Source organism: Desmodus rotundus, chromosome 7 (genome assembly GCF_022682495.2).
Source record: "Desmodus rotundus isolate HL8 chromosome 7, HLdesRot8A.1, whole genome shotgun sequence".
Classification (NCBI taxonomy): Eukaryota; Metazoa; Chordata; class Mammalia; order Chiroptera; family Phyllostomidae; genus Desmodus; species Desmodus rotundus.
The window spans coordinates 69379909-69401277 of record NC_071393.1 but is presented as its reverse complement, the minus strand read 5'-3'; positions in this window follow the sequence as shown (position 1 = coordinate 69401277).

The window sequence follows — 21369 nt, the reverse complement described above, 5'->3', positions numbered from 1 at the left end:
TTCCCCTCTCTAAAAATAAATAAATAAAATCTTTTTTTAAATGTACAACAAAATATAATACCACCAATTAAACTGTGGCCCAATGAATATTTGAAGGTTGTTTTAATAATACATTTAATTTTCAATTTGTTTTACTTTCTTTTATTGATGTTCAAATACAGTTGTCTCCATTTTCCCACCACCACTTTCCCCCGCCTTTCCCACACCCACCTCCCACCCTCAATCCCACCTCCCCCCACTCTGTCCATGGGCCCCTCATACATGTTCCTTTACATCCCCTTCCCTTCTTTCCCACGTTTTCCCTCTCCCCTCTTCCCTGGTTACTGTCAGTTTGTTGTCGATTCCAATGTCTCCAGCTATATTTTGCTTGCCAGTTTGTTTTGTTCATTGGGTTCCACTTATAGGTGAGATCATATAGTATTTGGCTTTCACCTCCTGGCTTACTTCACGTAGCATAATGCTCTCCAGTTCCATCCATGCCCTTGTGAAGAGTAGGAGCTCCTTCTTTCTTTCTGCTGCATAGAATTCCATTGTGTAAATGTACCATAGTTTATTGATCCATTCACTTACCAATGGGCACCTAGGCTGCTTCCAGCACTTGACTGTTGTAAATTGTACTGCTATGAACATTGGGGTGCACAGGTTCTTCTGAATTAGTGTTTCAGGATTCTTAGGGTATAAACCCAGCAGTGGAATTGCCGGGTCAAAAGGCAGTTCCATTTTTAGTTTTCTGAGGAAATTCCATACTGTTTTCCACAGAGGCTGCACCAGTCTGCATTTCCGCCAACAGTGCACTAGGGTTCCCTTTTCTCCACAGCCCTGCCAGCACTTACTGTTTGTTGATTTATTAATGATGGCCATTCTGACTGGTGTGAAGTGGTATCTCATTGCATCTCTCTGATGGCTAGTGATGCTGAGCATCTTTTCATATGTCTCTGGGCCCTCTGTATGTCCTCCTTGGAGAAGTGTCTGTTCAGGTCCTTTGCCCATTTTTTAATTGGATTGTTTGTCTTCCTGTAGTGGAGTCGTATGAGTTCTTTATATAATTTTCAATCTTTTAAGCCCTCATAGTACATCTGAAAGAATTAGTATGATTTAGTTTTAAATTCAGAAAAGTTCTTAGTTACTGAACTTATATTCTTTTTTTTTTTAAACTTGGAAACAAGACTACTATGTTGTTACTGAGGTCAAGAAATGTGGATGATTTTTCTCATACCCTGATGAATTGTGGTAGAATTTGTTGTGGAATTATACTAATAGTACTCTATGACGCAGGTAATGTCATTGAATACAGTATAGGACCTGGGACCTTACAGGGAGTTTGACCTTTGACCTTACAGGGACACAGGAAATCGTGATCAAGGATATTTTTTAGTCCTAAATGTTCAAAAGAATAGTTGAGAGCCCCAGCTGTCATTACTAACCCAAGGAAACAGTCACCCGAATTACATCAATAATATTGTGACTTACCATGTGGGGTGAAAGACAATAAGCAACTCTTTTTAACTTGACCCAATTTCTATCCGTCTCCAAACTCATTTCTCCTTAGATCTTTCACATCACAGGAAAAATCATAAATATTCACCCAGGCACTCAACCCAAAAACCTAGGGATTTTCCACGTTCCCTCTTTCACCCACCATATGCATCAACAAATTCTGCCACACCTACTCCTAGAACCCAGTCAGAATCTACCTACTATTTTTCATCCCAACCCTTGCAATCCATGCCCAACCTACCTTCCTCCTTCTCCAGTGTTTTACAGCAACCATGTTATCTCTCTCCCTACTTCTCTTTCTTCCTCCTCTTTTCATGCTGTACCTCCTTCCTAGGTAACCTCATCCATATACATGACCCCAGTCACCACCTCTGTATATAACAATGACTCACAAATTTTTATCCTCAGTCTAAATTGTTCCCCAGAGCTCCAGACTTTTATATCTAACTGCCATTTGTCATCTCTTCACAAATATATCAAGAGAAACCAAACTTAGCATGCTTAAACCACAATTCAGGATTTGTCCCTTAAACCTTGGCCTCTTCCAATCCTCCTCAGTCAGTGATACATGAACGCAAAACCTTGGTGACACCCTTCAAATCTCCCATTCTCTTACCCTGATTTTCATACCCAGGTATGGTAGGACAGCAAATGATATTCTTCCTAAATATCTCTGGAATGTATTCACTTATCCCCATCTCTGCCCCCGCAGTATGAGCCCCCATTGTCACTCACCCATAACTGTCCTAGAAACTTCCTCACTGGTCTTGGTATCGACTCTGGCTCTCCAGCAAGTGATATTTTCTTAAAGTGCATTTTTGATCACATTGATTTCTTTATTCCTTCTCCATCACTACTGCTTACACTCTGACCTAACTTTTAGCTTCCATTTATTCATTTAACCTCATTCTAGGAGCTCGACAGAACAGCCCTGTCCTTATAGAGCTTGTATTTCAGCAAATATAGACACTAAAAAGCGAACAAATAGAGTAATTTAAGATTCTTCTAAGTACTGTGGGGAAAATAAGTTAAGACAAAGAAACAGAATAATTAGAAGAGGTATTGACTTTTAGATTGGAGAGTCTTTCTTTCCATCAAGGATTCAACTATGTGAAGATCTGGGGAAAAAGAGTTAGGAAGGAGCTGGGGTGGGAGGAGCATAGCAATGAAGAAAATAGAGATAAGGTTGGAGAGGTAGGAGATGGTGAAAGAAGGTAAAGACAAGGGGATGATTGGTCACATGTTCTAGAGGTAATCCAGTCAGGAGGGATGTGGGACTCACAGGCTCCACATAGCAAGCGGGGGCAGGGGCAGGTGGGAGGAGAGTAAAAAAGTGGTGGAGCTAATGATCTGAAGTCTAATGAGGTTTAAAATTTTAGAAGGGAAAGACTAGAACAAGTAGGCTCTAAAATTAGAAGGTGGTATTTAGCAAATGGGATGTCGAGAATCCAAATTTTAGGAGTAATGTGGTTATTGATGATGACAAAGTTGGTGTGTTTCTCACACTTGTTGGACTGTACAGTAAATAATATTTTCAAAACAACTAAGTACGCCCATGCATATCTGATATGTAACTGAAAGAATTTTTCATGAAACAATATTTACCTTAATGTAATAAAGTGATATTTAAAAATCTATTTGGAAAAAATGCCTGGTTATAAGTCATTAAATCAAATCAAAACTCATTGATTTTTATGATTAAAGGACCAAAACTTACAGTTTGAAAACACAGCTCTAATGACCATGGGAACAAATAATTGAGGTAGGATGAGGGTGTTGTTGGAAATTAGAATTCAGACACCTGAGAGTCCACAGGGTCAGATGGATTATCTATCTCACTGTGGAAGCCACCAAGGAGGACAGAGTAATGGCCCAGTGCAAGACAATGAAATGGATGCTAATTTAGTCCAGAATGAGTGCAGGACCACGGTAACCACTACTTGACAATATGAGGTAGGGGAAGTGTTGGGACATCCTGGTGGCAATTTATGCTACTAAAAGGCCATTGATTTTAAGGGATTAGAGAGGACATACCAGCCCCAGGTGCTAGAATTTAGGGTGGGGAAGGAAAAAAGAACTTCCCTTTTGAAGGTCTCAGGGGAAAATGGGAACTTGGAATACATAGCCAGGTTTCCCTGTGAGCAAAAGGTGAACAGAAAGTTGAGAGAAGGGATTGTGGATATGGGGAATTTTGCAGCTCTGGGGTTGCTCAAGTCTGGGCTTTTCTAGGCCCAAGGAAAGGCAGTGGAAGGTCAGGGATGGGAGAGAGATAGAGTCAAATGAAAATAAATTGAGAGGTTTGGGCTAAGATTAGCATGGATCTGATTAACCCTGATGGTAACTCGGGGAAAGGGTGGTGGTCAGTCCATATAAGCCTTCTTCACAGGCTTGTTTTCCTAGCCAGTTTGTAAGGGTCAGATGGTGGTGCTTCAGTTGAGAAGTGACCTACTGGCAACAAGAGCATTCCAGGGGCTTCTCTTCAGTCCTGTGGTAGCTGATGTATTAACAGAAAGGGGGCTGGGGATGGCAAGGAACAGAGTTCCACCCAGCTCCTTAAACTCAACCATGCCTCTTCCTGCAACAGGGCCTTTGCACATACCTGCCCTGTGCCTGGAACCTAGCCAACTGTCTGTCTTCTCTCAGATCTCTACACAAGCCTCACATCCTCTGAAAAACCTTTCCTGACTCCCTGGCCTCCCTGATTCTTGCAGCACCTTGCACTTCACCTTTAAATCTATTTATCCATGTATCACAGCTGCAGTTTTACACCTATCTGAGGGTTTGTTTTTTTTTTTTTTTTTATCAAACATGACTCCTTTACTAGACTACGCTCCATACAAAAGGGATGGCTACACCTGCTTTTGTTCACTCTTGTATTCAAGCACAGTGTAGGGCTCAGCAATAATATCATAAATGAATTAATGAAATCAGAGCTAGCAGATGTTGATGAGCCCCCCAAAAAGGGGAGGGCGGCATGGTGCAAAGGGAGCTAAAGAGAACCAAGAGGGGATGCTGTTGAATTTGCAAGGAGGACATCTTGCTACCATTAGTGAGGCTCCTTTTGAAGGTCTACAGCTTGATCCTCATGGACCTGACCTAGCTCTTCTTGAGAGTGCAGTGCTGTGAGCCTAGTATCTGAAAGCAAAGGACTACTTAAAGATTGTACTAAGTGCTGCAATAATAACCACACAGGAGAAGATTAAAATGTGGAGGGACAGTGGAAATCTGGAGGCAACTTCAAGGGTAGCTCCTGCAAGAACCCGGTCCTGACTAAGGAAATAGCAACTGTCACAGTTCTGTCTGAGAGAGCAGTGTGGGTCCAGGAGAGAAGAAATGCTTTTGGGGTGCCATGGGGTGAGGTGGGGAGGAGGAGAGGAGAAGAGGATAGAAAGTAGCATTGCAAAATTTTAAAACAGGGAAGCAATTGGCAGTATTTAAAGTAAGTTCAGGTAATGAGGCACTTTGGGGAGTGTGGCAGTGCCAAAAACAGTTACACGGGCAAGACAGAATTAGGCACTTTGGAAGCAAACGACTTAACTAGCTGGGATATGGACCTGGAGTCTACAAGTTAGAGTACCAGCGGTTTTATGAGAACTGTGCTCTTCCCTTATGCTACCAAAGTGCCCCCAGACAAATATCATAAGACAGTAATACTGAGTTACAATAGGTCATCTTGGACAAAAGTCACAACGAAGTTGAAGAATCGCCTGTAGGGGAGATTTCATTCTGTATCCATTTTAATTTTGTACTGGTCAGGAACACCATTACATTCCTTCCACACCCACCCTCTCTGTTGCATTTACAGTGTATACTCTTCATTTGTCTTGTTAAGACCTGCTTGTGAGAAGTGATTTTTTTCCCCGTACTAGATCATCATTCAGTGGCAGAGTAGGACACTTCTGAGCAATCACCAAGTTTCATCTTTCTGGCACAAAGATAATCAGTGACTCACCTCTTGCAACTGCATTAACTCCTTCAGGCCAAGAGGCCACTGGCCAGCGTTTTGGAGGAAGTAATTTACTAGATGCAGCCCTTGTGGCCATAAAGGCTTAACACACAAAAAAAGAGAGAACACACGGATTCCATTTCTCCTTTTCAGAGTGTTGGAAACAATTAGGGTTAATTATGTGTTTCTGTGTGGAGGTGATGATATGAATTTCAATAGCATGTAGGAAAAGGAGATAAGCCTATTTTTTAAGGGAATAGTTCCAGTTTAAGTCCATTATAGCTACACAATGTCATTATGAGATATGAGGAGATAACTAAATTATTCATATTATAATATTATTTGTATTTTATTATTTTTTCTTCCTGTAAAATGTCCCTATTTGTTATTAAAACTAGCACGTTTTGTAAAGAGATTTATGTTAATTACTTTGAAAGATGCCTTAGTCAGAATAGCAAATTCTATAGTGAATTTCAGGTTTTTTTAATGTGTGATCTCGATGGTGTAGAATATTTCTTGCTAATGGTTCATGCCATCTATATATCTAGTGATCTTTGAACCCCATGTTCGTTATTATGGTTATAGCTGTACCCAAATGACAACATATTATTAAAATATGAGGCAATGATTGAAGAGTCCAGATATAATTATGCTTGTAAAAGAAAACAAACCTAGGAGAATTTAGAAGACAAAATGATATCTTCAAAATGTTATACTCAAATAAACACATTATGGCAGATGACAAATGCCAGGTTTTCAAACAAAGAAGGAACGAGACTGATCACAGTATCAAAGGGCCATCTCACAAAAGTTGCTGACTTCAAAAACTACTTTTTGTTAAATAAGAAGTTTCCCAGCATTTCCTTCTGATAGAGTTGAAATTTTTTGCTGTTCCAATGAATGAATATAAAATCATTTTTTATTTCAGCAACCTACTAATTGCAGCATCATCACCAACTTTGTGCTATTCACTTTTAGCCCAGTATATCTATTTCCGTGTTGTGAATGCTAAAAAAAAAATAATGAATAAAAACCAGTCCCATCACCAGGTAAACTATTACAGCAACCCTAACAGTTCAGAGGGAAAAGCAGGTATCAAATTCTCGCATATCAAGATGCAGAAATATGTTGTCTCATAATGGAGACCCAGACTTAAAGGGCTGATCTTAACTAGATATCTTGAAGATTGGCCAAGAGCTGATCATTAGTCCATTGAACTTCTCTCTAGAAGGGGATATATTTACTATCACTTAGGACAGGTAGACAATTTGCATTTGTAGAATATTTTTAATGCAATAATGGCTTAATAACATTGCCAGGTGTTTGGAAAGTGTGCTTACTTTGGATTCAACTAAAAAGAATATGTCTTTTTTAACTTGGTAACATTTTTTTCCTAAATATATTTTTTATCAAAAAGTTACTTATGAAAATTCGTTTTTGAGTTGCATGAAAATTTAGGTGTTTGTATTGATTCTTTTAACACTAGTATGCCTTTGAGGGCTCAGTTCTGAAAGTTTTCCTGAGAAAGATAAAAACATGCTTATATTAAGAAATAAGAAAGCTGGTAATGAATTGAGTATTAGGCGGAAGGAATGGTAATGGCTAAGGTCAGGAAAAAAACGAGCAAAGGGAATGGTGCAAAATTTTGTAAAAAGAGAAAATAGTGGCATATGAGATTGGAAATAAATAAGTAAAAACTGTCTCAGAAGAGAAGAAAAAATAAGACCCAGAAAAAAAGTGTATATGTCATAAGAAGTGACCACCCTGACAACATGATTCCCGTTAATCTCTGCCCAAATACCTTCCTTCACATCTGTCTGGTGATTCCGAAGCAGACAAGGCTGAGCTGTCTGCCTTAAACCCTAAGGTACCATAACATCATCTTTTGTAGCTGAGATGCTGGAAGTAAGTCCCAGAAAATTGGGAGGGGTGTGAACATTAAGAGATTATAAGAAAACTTATACCCTTTACTCTCTAAGTCAGTTTCCCCTTCATAGGAATATTTGACCCAAAAAGCAAAAAATTTGAAAGAACCAGAAATTAACAAATTATAGGGTTTATACATTAAAAACAATTTAAGAGTGTGATACTATGGAATTGTTTTGTAACATAAAAATCTTCAGGCTAAACTATGTTAAAATACCTTGCTTATTGTTTACCTGAATTGCTGACCAGTGTTTAAAATATTTTTCCTACTTATTATCCATTGTTAGGTCACGGCATGTAAGTTTTTATTTTAAACTACTATCAAATGATAAAAACAAAAAAATGGCAGTGAGGTGATTTTCTGTAATTATCCTATTTTCACTTCGTTGAGAATTAGGTTAATTTTCCTCTCATGGTTTTGAACCCGGGTAAGCCACTCCCCTTATTGCCTCTGAGTAACTTATGTGGTAGACATTGTTTCTTTCAGAGAAATTTGACTTGTGGTGGGAACTTTTCATGTTAATTAACTATGTGAGAATGGGATGAGTTTAATTATTTATTTTGCCTTCTAAAATCTGTTGTAATTAATTAGTTGGGATGATATTTGCTGCCAAAAAAAAAGTATCACATCAAAAGTGAAAAACACCCCAACTTTCTCACACTGCAGCATGCACAAAGGGTGGATGCACTGAGTGCAGGAGGGAGGGACAGAAGTGGATAATTATTTGTAGCAATGCTTTTACTGTTATTCGAATGAGACAGACTAGCAGTGGCAGCAGTCATTTTGCTGAATCAAAGTCCATGTTAGTCGCATTATACACTGCCACAAAAGGTTGTTAAGGCTGGTATTAGCATGTACCACTGAGGACATTGGAAGGACTCGATCTGTCACACTAAATCGCCTTCTTGCCCTCAACCATTGAAGTCTCCAGCTCCTCTGACATGTTCTTTCATTAATGGCCTGGCCTTGACAACTGATCCTAATTGCCTCTGAACCGCACTTCATGTATTATTGGTGTCTGCCTGCCCTGGTTCATGTCAACAAGCCACAGCATGCACGGGGTGTGCCCAGTGCCTTTGCTGAAGCCATGCTCACACTGCGTATTCCTCAGAGGGACTTAGGCCTCGCGGGGAGTAAAGGAGACAGCCAAAGATCTTCCTGTCTCTTCCTGGTAATACTTTAATGTCAATTTGTGCCGTGTACTTATGAAGCTCATTATATAAGGACTCACTAAAACATTAAACCAATTATGCAACATTCCATTAAAGCACAGGGGATGTAAATGCTGACATAAATTTGCCCTGATTTTAGTAGCCAGGAAAATGTGTTTATTGTAAAATCCTTTTTTAGCTTTAGATAGTATGGTTTACATTCCTTCTTCCTTGATAATGTATCACAATTTGAATTTGATGTACGATAGTGAACAGAAATGGTCTATAATATTACATAGTTTCCAGGTAGAAGTACAGATTACACCAGGATTCCCCAAAAGTAAATTATTGAAGTTTGAATATTATTTTTTCTCCTAAGGCATATCACCAGGTTTATATATACTGCATTTTCTAAAATTAGTTAAAATAGTTGCTCTTAGTGCATTACGTGTATTTCAAAGTATTTCTGACAATTTTAGAAGGCACATACAGGACTAAAGAGTTTAGATATATTTTAATTTACTATAGTGCAATGTGAGGTATTGGCTTACAGAATAATATTTTAAAATTTAAAACTTAACTTTAGAAATACTCAAGATATTTACCTTTTTTTTTGAAGTGTCTCTGAGATTTAAAGTCTGCCTCATTCCAATGACAATTTTTTACAATCACATCTCTGAACAATATTATGAGATTCTTTCAATCTTTTCATCCTTTTTATTTATTGAAGGCAGTTTTCTGGTGAGCCTTTTAAACATGCAAGTTCTACCCGTGATCATAAAACATAAATCACAGGAGCTCTTCGGTGCTAGGTATCATTTAGCCTAATCTAGACAGTGACATTTGGGCCACTAACAGCATAATCATGGTTATTGCTACAAATTGCTCCATGTTTGAGTTTTAATGTTATAAGTAAATTATGCCACCGGATAAAATATATGTTTCTTTGGGAATTAAACATGTTTATTTCAGGACTGTGGCCACGGAATAGCACGCAGTCTTTAGCCTTCTTTCATGTAGTAATACTGCCACCTTCTGAGCCACAAAAGGATTGTCCTCAAGGTCGGCTGTCGAAAGACTTGTCAGGTGTCCATTTGCAGTGGTCCAGCAGCAAAACACTCCCAGTCGAGAGCAGTCAGGACCAGAAACTGGCTTTATCATATAAATGATAAGTTTTCTATTACCTCTTCCTTTTAAATAGCTAAAAATGGATATGCATATCCAACTCTCAGTAAAAATACTATTTCCTTGTTTCGTTTTACCACCAAACTGCCTTTTATTTCCTGGACTTGAGAACTACCTTGACTGGTGACGTGCAGCTTCCTGGAAGACAGCTCAGTTGACATAAGGATAATTCTGGTCTGGAAGTTACACGGCCACCGCAGTTGCCTGGCAGAAGTAGGGCAGTGGTGGCCACAGCTGGGATTGGGAGAAGGGGACGGCAAATGTAGCTTTTCTGCCATTCAGTCAGACAGTATGCCCTTCAGCAGAACAGCAAGCCCTCCTGATTCTTTAGAATTAGTGAGATTAGCATGAAGTACATAATGCAGGATGATGGAATTTGTCATAATTTGCATTGTCCTGGAAGAATGCGGGTTGATAGGGCGACACATCTTGGAGCATGTCATGTCCCACGGGCAGGTCACAGAGGGAACCTGGCAGAAATAATTTTGTGATATGTGCATCAGTTGCAGATGCTTCATAAAGAATTTGTCAAAATAAAATAAATAGGAGTCGGTTAGGAAGGTATAGAAAGTAGGGTCATTGCAGAAACCTCTCAAAGAACTGGATATGCCATCCTCCGGTAGCGGATTTGAGAAAATGAAAATACGTAGAATGGATGACGTCATTCTCCTTTTGATCTTTAGATTCCCAAAGCCTTCCTGGTAAGTCTTTCCTTTTTCTCTGACCTAAGAGTCAAATCTTGGAAAACACATGTGTGTTTCTGCAAAGTTTATTTCTGGGAGCCCCTTACAGAAATGATCAAATACAGCTCCGTTAGAAAAGGTTTTATGAGAGATCTCTTCTGACCTTCATAATGGTACCTAAGTGGAGATGGGAAAGGATAATCGGCATGTAGTTGACAAAACGAACATGACAGTGTTACTTATCTGCAGCAGCATCTCTGGAAACGGGCATGTGGAATTCAGACAGGCAAGGGGAGCGCACTTATTTAGCAGCGCATTGCAAGAAGGAAAGGTCCAATGTCAGGAATTGTCCCCGGTTTATTGATGGAGCACCTGACAGTGACGCCACTGTCTCTGATATTCAGGAATTTCTTTTACCCAAGAACATTTTAACAGTGTTTGCAGGGTGTGCTACTTATCATTTCAGTATCTGCTTCTACTTCGCAGAGACATTTTGCAATACCTCCTTTATTTGTCTTTCTTTATACATTTCAAACAAAAGATTAATGTTGGCAGTTCAGTAACACTGATCTTTTATGACAGTTGAACATTTGTGGGTTGAGGGTCTAATAAGAAAAAAAACTAAGTAGTTTAAAGAAAATAAAAAAACAATCACTTGTGAGGATTGAGCTTACAATAAAAATGTTTCTTCTTCCTCCAGTGTTAGATAGGAAGAATACTCATTTTCTCAGATGGTTATAATTGTGGAATTAGGTTTTATGAAAACTAAAATTACCTTAGGGCACAGCTCAATGTGAATAAATCTTTCAACACCCAGTATCTGGAAACACTATCCACATGCAACTCATAATGCCCTCCAATTACAAGGAGATCGAGAAAAACCGTGCGAAGTTTTTTAAAAGTATTATTTATTGAGTTCTGTAACATGAAAGTGACTCCAAATAATTGTTAGTTCGGACCATTTTAAATCATTTGTTGTTTGTAAAATAATAGCCCTCTATATAAACCTCGTATGTTTTTAAACTCGCCCTCCTGTCTGTATTCTTCAAAACCAATTACTTTCAAACGAACTGTTTTACTAATCAGAGATAATAACTGCTTTATGGTGCCAATTGTCAAAAACTAAGTTTTTTATAAACATTATTTTCCTAATATATCATCTCTTGACTCATGAAAGGATTGTTTTTAATGAACTCTGCTTGCTGGGTTGTAACATTTCGGCCCAGTTTCAGCATTGTGATTTTTAGTGGATATCTTGTACAGTATTTGTTGCATTAGGAGTTAGGACTGCAGACTCCACTTTTATTGTCTATGCCACATTTTAATTATTTTTCCATTGTCTTCTCTTCCATGAATACTATGAAAAATAATTACATAAAACAGCACCTGGGACTTCTGTGACATTTCTTTCCTCATAGGAAGTGTACAGTGCCAGGTAATTTGCCTGGGTTAGAACTTTTTTAGCCTTTTCTCCTGAGTGGCAAAGTCATAGTATTCTTAGGTAATCTTCAGGGCAGAACTCAACCAGCCAACAAACAAAAATTTTACTAGGTTTCTTTGCAAATAATTATGATAAATAATAAAAAAAAAACTTTTCCAAATAAGTATAGATCTCACCACCCACCTCCCAAACTTTTTAAATAAATAAGAGTTTAAATTGTATTTTTGTACAAAGTTTTCTGAATTGAATAAACAGGGTCATGTAGTAGATAGATCGATTCTAAAGTGTCTTTAAGCTTTATTACTTTGTTACCCTACCCAGTGGCCACTAACCTAACAACTCTAGTGTGACTCTTGATGCCGTTTGCACTGTTGAGTCGTTTGTTCACTCAGTCATTCATGCTCCTATCGTTTCTGTGTCCTGTGACAGCTCCTGTGTGAGGGTTTATTTCCCATAGGGATAGAGAGTGAAGTGAACAGAGAAGGCCCGGTCAGCAAATTTAGTCAAGAAGTATTTATTGGGCAAAGCACCTCATCCAGAGTTAGCGGCATTGCCACTCTGCAAACGAGCCTTAGAAAATGAAGAGGGAGCTAAAGGAATTAGCTTATTAATGTGCTATCATCATGTCTGGACTGGATCCAGTTCTTGGTGCTTGCCTGGGAAATTCATTGCATTTATCAAAGTACTCGGTACTCTTCGTGTTAACAGGAAGCTGTCTGATCCATGGTTTTTTGTCTACCCACTCTGTGATGCAGCCCAAATTACCAGTTTATTTGACAATAACATGATTTTTTTTTTTTTGCTCAGAACAGGTGACTTGAAAGCAAACTATACTTGTTTTTCATTCTTTTTTATTAACCTGTCTTCTTTAACAAACTTAATGCCTCGAGGATTATTAATGCTGTTTGGATGCTTTTTCCATTTTGCCCTTGCTTCAGTAGCTACCCCTATTAATTCTATCAATGTAGAGTTGTAATTTAGATTCTCTATGGTGGGCAGGTAGTCTCAAGAAAGAAAATAAAGATTTAATGATGACTGAGTCAACCAAGAATGCCATAGAGCCAATAGCATAAGCAAGAACGTGACATAAGGAAATCTATTGTATAACTAGAAGCTCACACTGTGCTCATGGATGGGAAGAACTGACATCATTAAAATGTCCATACTACTCAAAGCAATCTATAGATTCAACAAAATTCCTATCAGGATACCAATGGCCTATTTCACAGAACTAGAACAAACATTCCAGAAGTTTATATGGAATCATAAAGATCCCTGAGTAGCCACAGCAACCTTGAGAAAGAAGAACAAAGTTGAAGGAATCACACTACCTAATCAAACTATAGTACAAGGTCATAATAATCAAAACAGTATGGTACTGGCATAAGAATAGACACAATGGAACAGAATAGAGAGCCAAAAAATAAACCCATGCTTTTATAGTCAATATTTGACAAAGGAAGCAAAAACATATAATGGGGTAAAAATATTCTATTCAATAATGGTGTTGGGAAAATCGGACAAATATGTGCAAAAAAATGAAACTAGACCACTTACATGATACACAGAATAAATGCAAAATGGATTAAAGACTTAAATGTTAGACTCAAAACTATAAAAATCATAGAAGTAAACATAGGCAGTAAAATCTCAGGCATTTCTCATAGCAATATTTTTTTCTGATATGTCACCTCCAGCAGGGAAACAAAAAAAAAAAAACATAAACAAATAGGACTACAATAAACTGAAAAGTTTTGCTCAGAAAGGAAACCATCAACAAAATGAAAAGACAACCCAGTGAGCCCTGGCTGGTGTGGCTCAGTTAGTTGGAGCATTATCCTGTACACTAAAAGGTTGTGGATTTGATTCCCAGCCAGGGCACATACCTGGGTTGTGTGTTCCATCCCCCAGTCAGGACACATATGAGAGGCAGCCAACCCATGTTTCTCCCTCATGTCGATGTATCTCTCTCTTCCTCTCTCTCTAAAATAAACATTTTTTAAAATTTGTATAAAAAAAGAAAACACAACCCACTGAATGGGAGAACATATCCCCAATGACACATTTGATAAAAGGTTAATATCAAAAATTCACAAATAACTTATAAAACTCAACACCAAAAAAACAACCAATCCAATTTAAAAAATGTGGTAGAGGATTGGGGAGAAAATGCAGACAACTGTAATTGAAAAACAATAAAATAAAATTGAAAAAAATTTAATTTAAAAATTAAAAAAAAATGGGCAGAGGACCTGAATAGACACTTCTCCAAAGAGGGCATACAGATGGCCAATAGACATATGAAAAGGTGATCAACATCACTAATCATCAGAGAAATTCAAATTAAATCCACAATCACATATCACCTCACACCTATCAGAATAGCCATCATTAATAAATTAACAAGCAACAAGTATTGGTGAGGATGAGAAGAAAAGAGAATTCCTGTGCACTACTGGTGGGAATGCAGATTGGTGCAGCCACTATGGAAAGAAGTATGAAGTTACCCCCCAAAAATAAAAATGGAACTGCTTTATGACCCAGCAATTCCACCTCTGGCTATATGTCTGAAGAAACCCAAAACACTAATTCAAAACAATATATGCACCAATTCATTGCAGTGTTATTTACAATAGCCAAGATTTGAAAGCAGCCCAAGTACCCATCAGAGGACTAGTAAATAAAAAAGCTATGGTACATTTACACAATGGAATACTACTTCGTCAGGAAAAAAGAAGGAACTCTTACCCTTTGCGACAGCATGGAGGGACCTGGGAGAGCATTATGCTAAGTGAAATAAGCAAATCAGAGAAAGACAAAAGTCATGTGATTTCAAAAAATGTACTAACAATCAAAATAGATCTGTAGACAGAGAAAAGGCTGGCCCTTGTCAGGGATTGGGGGCTGGGTGGAGGCAGTGGAGGGATTGAGAAAAAAAGAAAAAAAAATCAGGAACCAGGACAACAGTATGGGGGCAGGGGGTGGAGGAGGATGTGGGGGGAATAATGGTGATGGATGGGGACTTGATTTGGGGTAGTAAACACAATACCATGTACAGATGATGTGCTGTGGAACTGTGCACCTGGAACCTGTATGATTTTGTTAACCAGTGCCTCCCCAATGAATTCATTAAAAAGAAAAAGTAAATCTATTGTAGAAATTTCAGGGTAAATAGGTAACTTTCTTGAGTAAATGAAAATGTTAGCTAAACCACTTCCCATGGACTTTAATGCTAAGTATTTATTTCAAAATATAAAGGAAGCTGATTAAGTAATTACTTAATATTTATTGACATTTTTCATTTGAAACTTATTATTTTAAAGAAAAATATTTGGTTACTATAAATTTTTTGAAAAGTTGTTGGCAAGGGAAAATAACTGAAAAGAAATCAAGGCCAAGGATAGAATATACCTATTTTAAATAGTTTCCTTTTTCCTCACCAGTGTAAATGTTTCTAATACCCCCCTTGATGTGAATACACTTTGGAGGTTCACTCATTAAAGTTCTTTTATATCTCTCACAGTTTTTGCTTCCTTTAATATGACAGCCATGTATAATTCTTGTTTCTAGCTCAAACTTGCCATGTAAGCCCTGAAGTTCTTTTACCAGGACTATAGGGGAAAGGAGGTGTTTCTTCCTGGTGCATTTTTACTTTTCCAAAATCACCATCCCACCCCTTCAAAAAAGTGGAGGTCCATTCATTTTTATTAAATAATTTATGTTATAATTATAATTTATATTATAAAATATTTCCAAAGTGATAAAATAAATAAATAAAATGAGTTCTCTCCCTTTCTTCTCTTCATTAATTTCTAATTCATTGTTTTTATTGCCCAGGGAAGTTTGGAAGTCCATGGATATAGACAAGGTTCTTTGGAGAATTTCAGCATAAGTATTTAACCAAGTACCTTTTACCTTAGGGGAAAAAAATCACTTCATTTCTTTCACACATATGGTAATTTTATTCCTCACAGATGATTCATAGGACTTCTTCTTGCATATATTGTATGGGAACTCCATTATTCGTAACTATGTGGTAAGACTATACTGTACAATGATAGGGGGGCATGTTATCAAGCTCTAAAATGTTTCTGAAAGTGCAGGGCATTTCGTGAGTGAGAATAGATGACAAGAGAAAAAAAATCCACCAGTCTGACTGTGGACAATGGTCATATCACACTTCAAATGGAAAGCTTCCCTGTTGACAAAACAGAACGGTGTCAAAAAGAGAAATGGTGTCCTTATGTCCTGTTGCAGTCTTGGAACTGGATTAAAACTAATGGGTTCTAAAACTTAGGCTTGAAGAAGAAGAAAACATGAAATTACCAGAAGAATCCATAGAAACGTAAAATAACCACTCATGAAACTGTTCTTGCCACCATGAATTTACATTGCCAAAGCATACATCTGAAATAGGATGTTCCAACTAGCTTTCCAAGTCGATCAAACTTGTCTATGTCTGTGTGTATGTGCACTGTCTGCCCAAAGAATAAAGGTAAAGCACCCCTCTTACTTTAGGTTGAAAGTGCTTTAGTGTTGATAATGGTATTTTGTAGGATCTTTCCTTGGAACTGGAGGGAATGGAAGAATTATATGACACACAACTAGTGCTGGTGATGATGTGGAGAAAGGGAAACCCTTCTGCACTGTTGGTGGGAGTACAGATTGATGTAGCCACTGTGGAAAGCAGTATGGAGACACCTCAAAAAATTAAAAATCTATCTGCCTTTTGACCCAGAGATCCCACTTCCAGGAGTATATCCAAAGGAACCCAAACCAGTAGTTCGAAAGAACATAAGCATCCCTATGTTCATCAATGCATTATTTATAATCAGCAAGATATGGAAGTAGTCCCAGTGTCTGTCCATCAACAGATGAGCGGCTAAAACAACTACGGGACATTTACACAGTGGAATTCTTCTCAGCCATAAAAAACAAGAATATTTCACCCTTTGCAGCAATATGGATGGACCTGAAATAAGCCAGTCAAAGACATATACCGTGTGATTTCATTCATATGTGGAATCTAACAAACTGAACCAACAAGCAAAACAAAGACAGACCCATAGATGGAGAGCAGATGACAGCTAGTGGGGGGAGGCGATAAGGGGGTTAGGGAATGGAGCGATTGAGCACAGAGAAAAAGGGACTCATGGATATGGACAACAGTGTGGTGATTGCTAAGGGAGGGGATATAAGGTAACTAAATGGTAATGAAAAAAATGCAATAAAGATTAAATTTCAAATAAGAATTATATGATAAATGAGCCATTTACTGGCACCAAGAGAAGTGGGGAAGCATGATAACAGGAAGACATAGAAAACTTGCTTCTGGCCAGGCAAGGGAGCTAATGTAATAGTGTCAAGGGCCAGGAAAAGACAGCATTCCCCTCCAAGGCTACATGACTACTGTAACAGAACACCCAGAATGCAAGTGAGAAGAACACGTGAAGATGCTTGGCCCTACTGAATAGCAGAACCGTTCTTAACTGCAAGTAAGTTCAGACATAACAGAGAAACTGGTTGGGGGTCAGGGGCAAAGCTATAGAGACACAGTATATTCCTCATGCTAAGCTAAGAATGTATTATTTAATCAGCACAGCCCTGCTTTTAGATAAATATTATTACCCCATTTTTAGGTATGGAAACTGAGCTCCAGAGAGGTGTAACTTGTCCAGAAGCACACAATGAGTAACTGGTAGAATAAGGGTATGAATCTGAATTCTCTCTGACTTCAAACCTATGTTCTAATCATACATTATTTTTCAAGTTTGGGAAAGAAGAAACCTAATAAAAGTGTAAATACTAAGGTAAAGTCTTTTACAACCTATGTTCAGAAACTGAATCCTGAGTTAGTTATGACAAAAGCAAGTAAAGATCTGGAATATTAGTTTTTTATGAGGAGAGAACAGAAGAATTCAGGATTGTAGTAGAGAAGCAAGGACTAATAAAGTGAGCTAAATATTATTAAACTTGAATATTGTTATGTTGTCTAAATCATAAAGTATTTTCATAAGAATAATGCCAATGTTATTTTATTAATTGAAGACATTTTACAAGGAAATGAACTTAAGTAAAAACAAGCAAACAAACAATAAAAATCCAATTTGTTGTGTGTGAGAATATCTGGACCGGTGGTCATTGAATGGCTGGCAACCTGAGAGATCTACAGAGGATGTCTCCGAAGCACATCCTTCCTGTATTGGCTCTATGAAATTCTCTGCTTAGAATCTTTGGCTGACACGTATAAAATAGTCAATAGATGCTTTAGAAATAAACAAAAGAATGAATGAATGCTTTTCCTACCCAGCCTAGAAATTCATATACGCCTTGCTAAAAATGGATGACGCCTGAACAATGGGCCAATTTTTTTGAAAGAGGAGACTATTGAGACGTCATGACTTTGTTTAAAGCCACAGAAAAGAAAACAGCCCTGGCTGGTGTGGCTCAGTGGATTGAGTGCAGGCCTGCAAACCAAAGGGTTGCTGGTTTGATTCCCAGTCAAGGCATATGCCTGGGTTGTGGGCCAGGTCCCCAGTAGGGGACATGTGAGAGGCAACCACACATTGATGTTTCCCTTTCTTTTTCCTGCCCTACCTCTCTCTCTAAAAATAAATTAATTTTTTAAAAAGCCATAGAAAAGAAAATGACTCCCCTGCCTTTTAGCCACCTGTTCAGGTCAAAAGTCATGTCTCCTCTGAGGCATTTTAAGTGACACTAAAAAATGTTATTAGCACATGTTTTCTGAATTTAAAAAATTATTTGGGGTCAGAATATGTCAATGCATACTTAAATGATAATATTTAAATAATAGTTTTCAGGCAATGTCTTTCTTGAGTCCTTAATTTTATAAGCTATTTGAGGGGATAACCTTCTAATTTTGTTTTAGAATGAGTTATCTTTAAAGTTTTAAAAAGGAAGTAGGGATGAAATTCACCTCTGAGAGCTCCTATAAATAAGAGTTGGCTTAAAGGAGCAAGACTTTAGAGGCCCTTTTGATTTTTACAGGATGGTTCACTCAGAAATGTAAATGAAGTAGTATAATGGGATAGAGAGGCAGTTATTTGTCTATTTTAATATTACATTTGACAAAGCATTTATTAATAGAAAGCATAGAACTATATGTCCAACAAAGACCTAAACAAGCTAACAAATTTGCTATAAAATCTGAGAGAACTTGAAATTTTATGATTCTTTCCTATGATAATTATGAATAAAATTGAAAGTATTCATAGGATTTGCATCTTCACTGAACATAACAAATGAGGAAACAGTAACTTCACCTATTTAACTATGCTTTAGGTTTTATTAAAGTATCTAGATATTTAAATTTGAATTTTGTTCCTTTATTTAATGTGTTTAAGATACATTGATAGATAGATTCCTATAGCTATGAAATCTTAATGTAGAGTATGTGTGTTATTGCCATTGAGTCTGGTGTGTACTGTTGTGACATGCACAACACACACAACTCTACGCTGTGGTCTCAGTAGTCAGGGCATTTTCTCTCTCTCTCTGCCTTTCAAACGCCTAGTTGCTTTAAAATTCCAGCTTTAATCCCACTGCTTCCATGATACTTTCATCCCAGCCATGAGCTACAACTCCAGCCTCCAACTTACCACATTAGTAAGACTCACTGGTTATCTACTACAGAAGCCTACTTTAGTTATTTGAGCAAGCAGTAGGAAATTGGTGCTGCTGCTGCACTATCTCCTAGAACTTCAAGGTAGGAATGGACTACCCCTCAGAAAGCTTTTATCAACTAGAACTAGATCCAGGAACCAAAATCAGAATAACCATGATAGCAAAGACTTATGTCACGTGTAGTAGTCTGCTTAGGCTGCTACAACAAAATACTGCAGCCTGGTGGCTTACAGAGCAGAAATTTATTTCTCACAGTGCTGGAGGCTGGCAGATCCAAGATCTTGGTACCGGCCAATTCTGTTTTTGGTGACGTTTCTATTCCTGGCTTGCAGACAGCTGCTTTCTCTCTGTGTCTCCACACGGCCTTTCCTCAGTGCATGTCCATGAAGAGAGACCTTCCTCTTCAGGTAAGTCCACCAGTCCCCTCAGACTAGGACTTCACCCATATGACCTCTTTAATTTTAATTATCTGCTAAACACCTTAACTCTAAATATAGTCACATTGGGGGTTAAGGCCTCAGCAAGTCAGTCCACAGCATCATACTTCCTAGGTACTAGGTCTTATTATAAGCACCTTACATAAATTAAGTCATTTAATGCTCACAAGGATCCTATAAAGTGGGCACTATTTTACAACCATTTCATAGGGAACAGAAAGCAGGAAAAGGTTACGTAACTTGCCCAAGGTCACATAGCGTATAATGATGAAACCAAGTTTAAAGACAGCTGTCTGGCTGTGGACAGAGTCCGTAGTCTCGAACACTGTGCTTCTGTTTCAGGGTTTGCATTATCTTTCAGCGTAGCAACCTCTGCTTCTTCAGTCATCACGGAGGAATGAGTCCAGTTCCAGCCCCAGAGTCTCCATGTCACAGTTCTTGCAGTCCTCATCCCCTATGTCTCAGCAAGAGAATTCCAATGCAAATAAATGTGAATCAGCTTTTGCCCTGCATAGTGCCTCACAATATTGACTGAAGTGGAAAAATCGTCACTATGTATTTCTCAAACTGCTTATACCCTACATGTATGTGTTATTCCAAGGGGCACAATGGATAAAGCATGGTCTCCTTGAATTCACACAGGTTGTTTTACTGTTGTTTTCCCCTGAAATGGCATCTTGGTTCAGATGCTTTTCTTTGAAGCAAGTTTAATAATTGAGGATTTTTTAATTAAATATTTGGATTTAATCTCCTTGTCTAGGGAAATATTTGCAAAGGATACATATTCCTCCTGTTTTTCTTCAAATTGTGACTTCAAAGGTATTAAGCTGAGAAAATAAAAGGATGGGTAATGTGTTTTTGTTTGATTGTTTAACTCAATTGACCTCTTTTTGAATCCTTCTATTGCTAAGGGAGCAAATGGTCTGTGGTTCGGGGAGCACGGTAGCTTCGTGGGAATAAGAGTTTGTTTCTCACAGTGAAGGAAGTGGGGCTGAACGAACTGTTTTGTGTGGAAACCGTGGGGGTGAAAATAATAACACTTGTCCTCTCACCTCTAACTTTTTCTAGCTGGGCTGATAATCAAATTGATAGAGACAGATTAAGAATAGAAAATCAAATTTCAATATGTGTGCACAGGAAATTCACATAAGCATAAAAATCCCACAAACAATGAGGCAACATTGGGTGTATAAGTCATTTTGGACAAGGGAGAAAGAAGGTGGGGAGAGTGATGGTATTTGAAAGGAAGCAGGCAATTTACAGGTAGTGGAGACAGAGTGGAATACCCACAGCAGGTAAATCCCTGCCTCTTTGGGGCACAGGGGCTGCTCTAGCTACCAGGCCCCTGCTTGGCACCTTCCTATCTACCATATTTAATTAAAATTAGGCTAAGGCGAGCATCCTAAGATTTCCTTCCTAGAGCAGGCCTTTCCATCTGAATCTCTCCAGGAGAAAAGG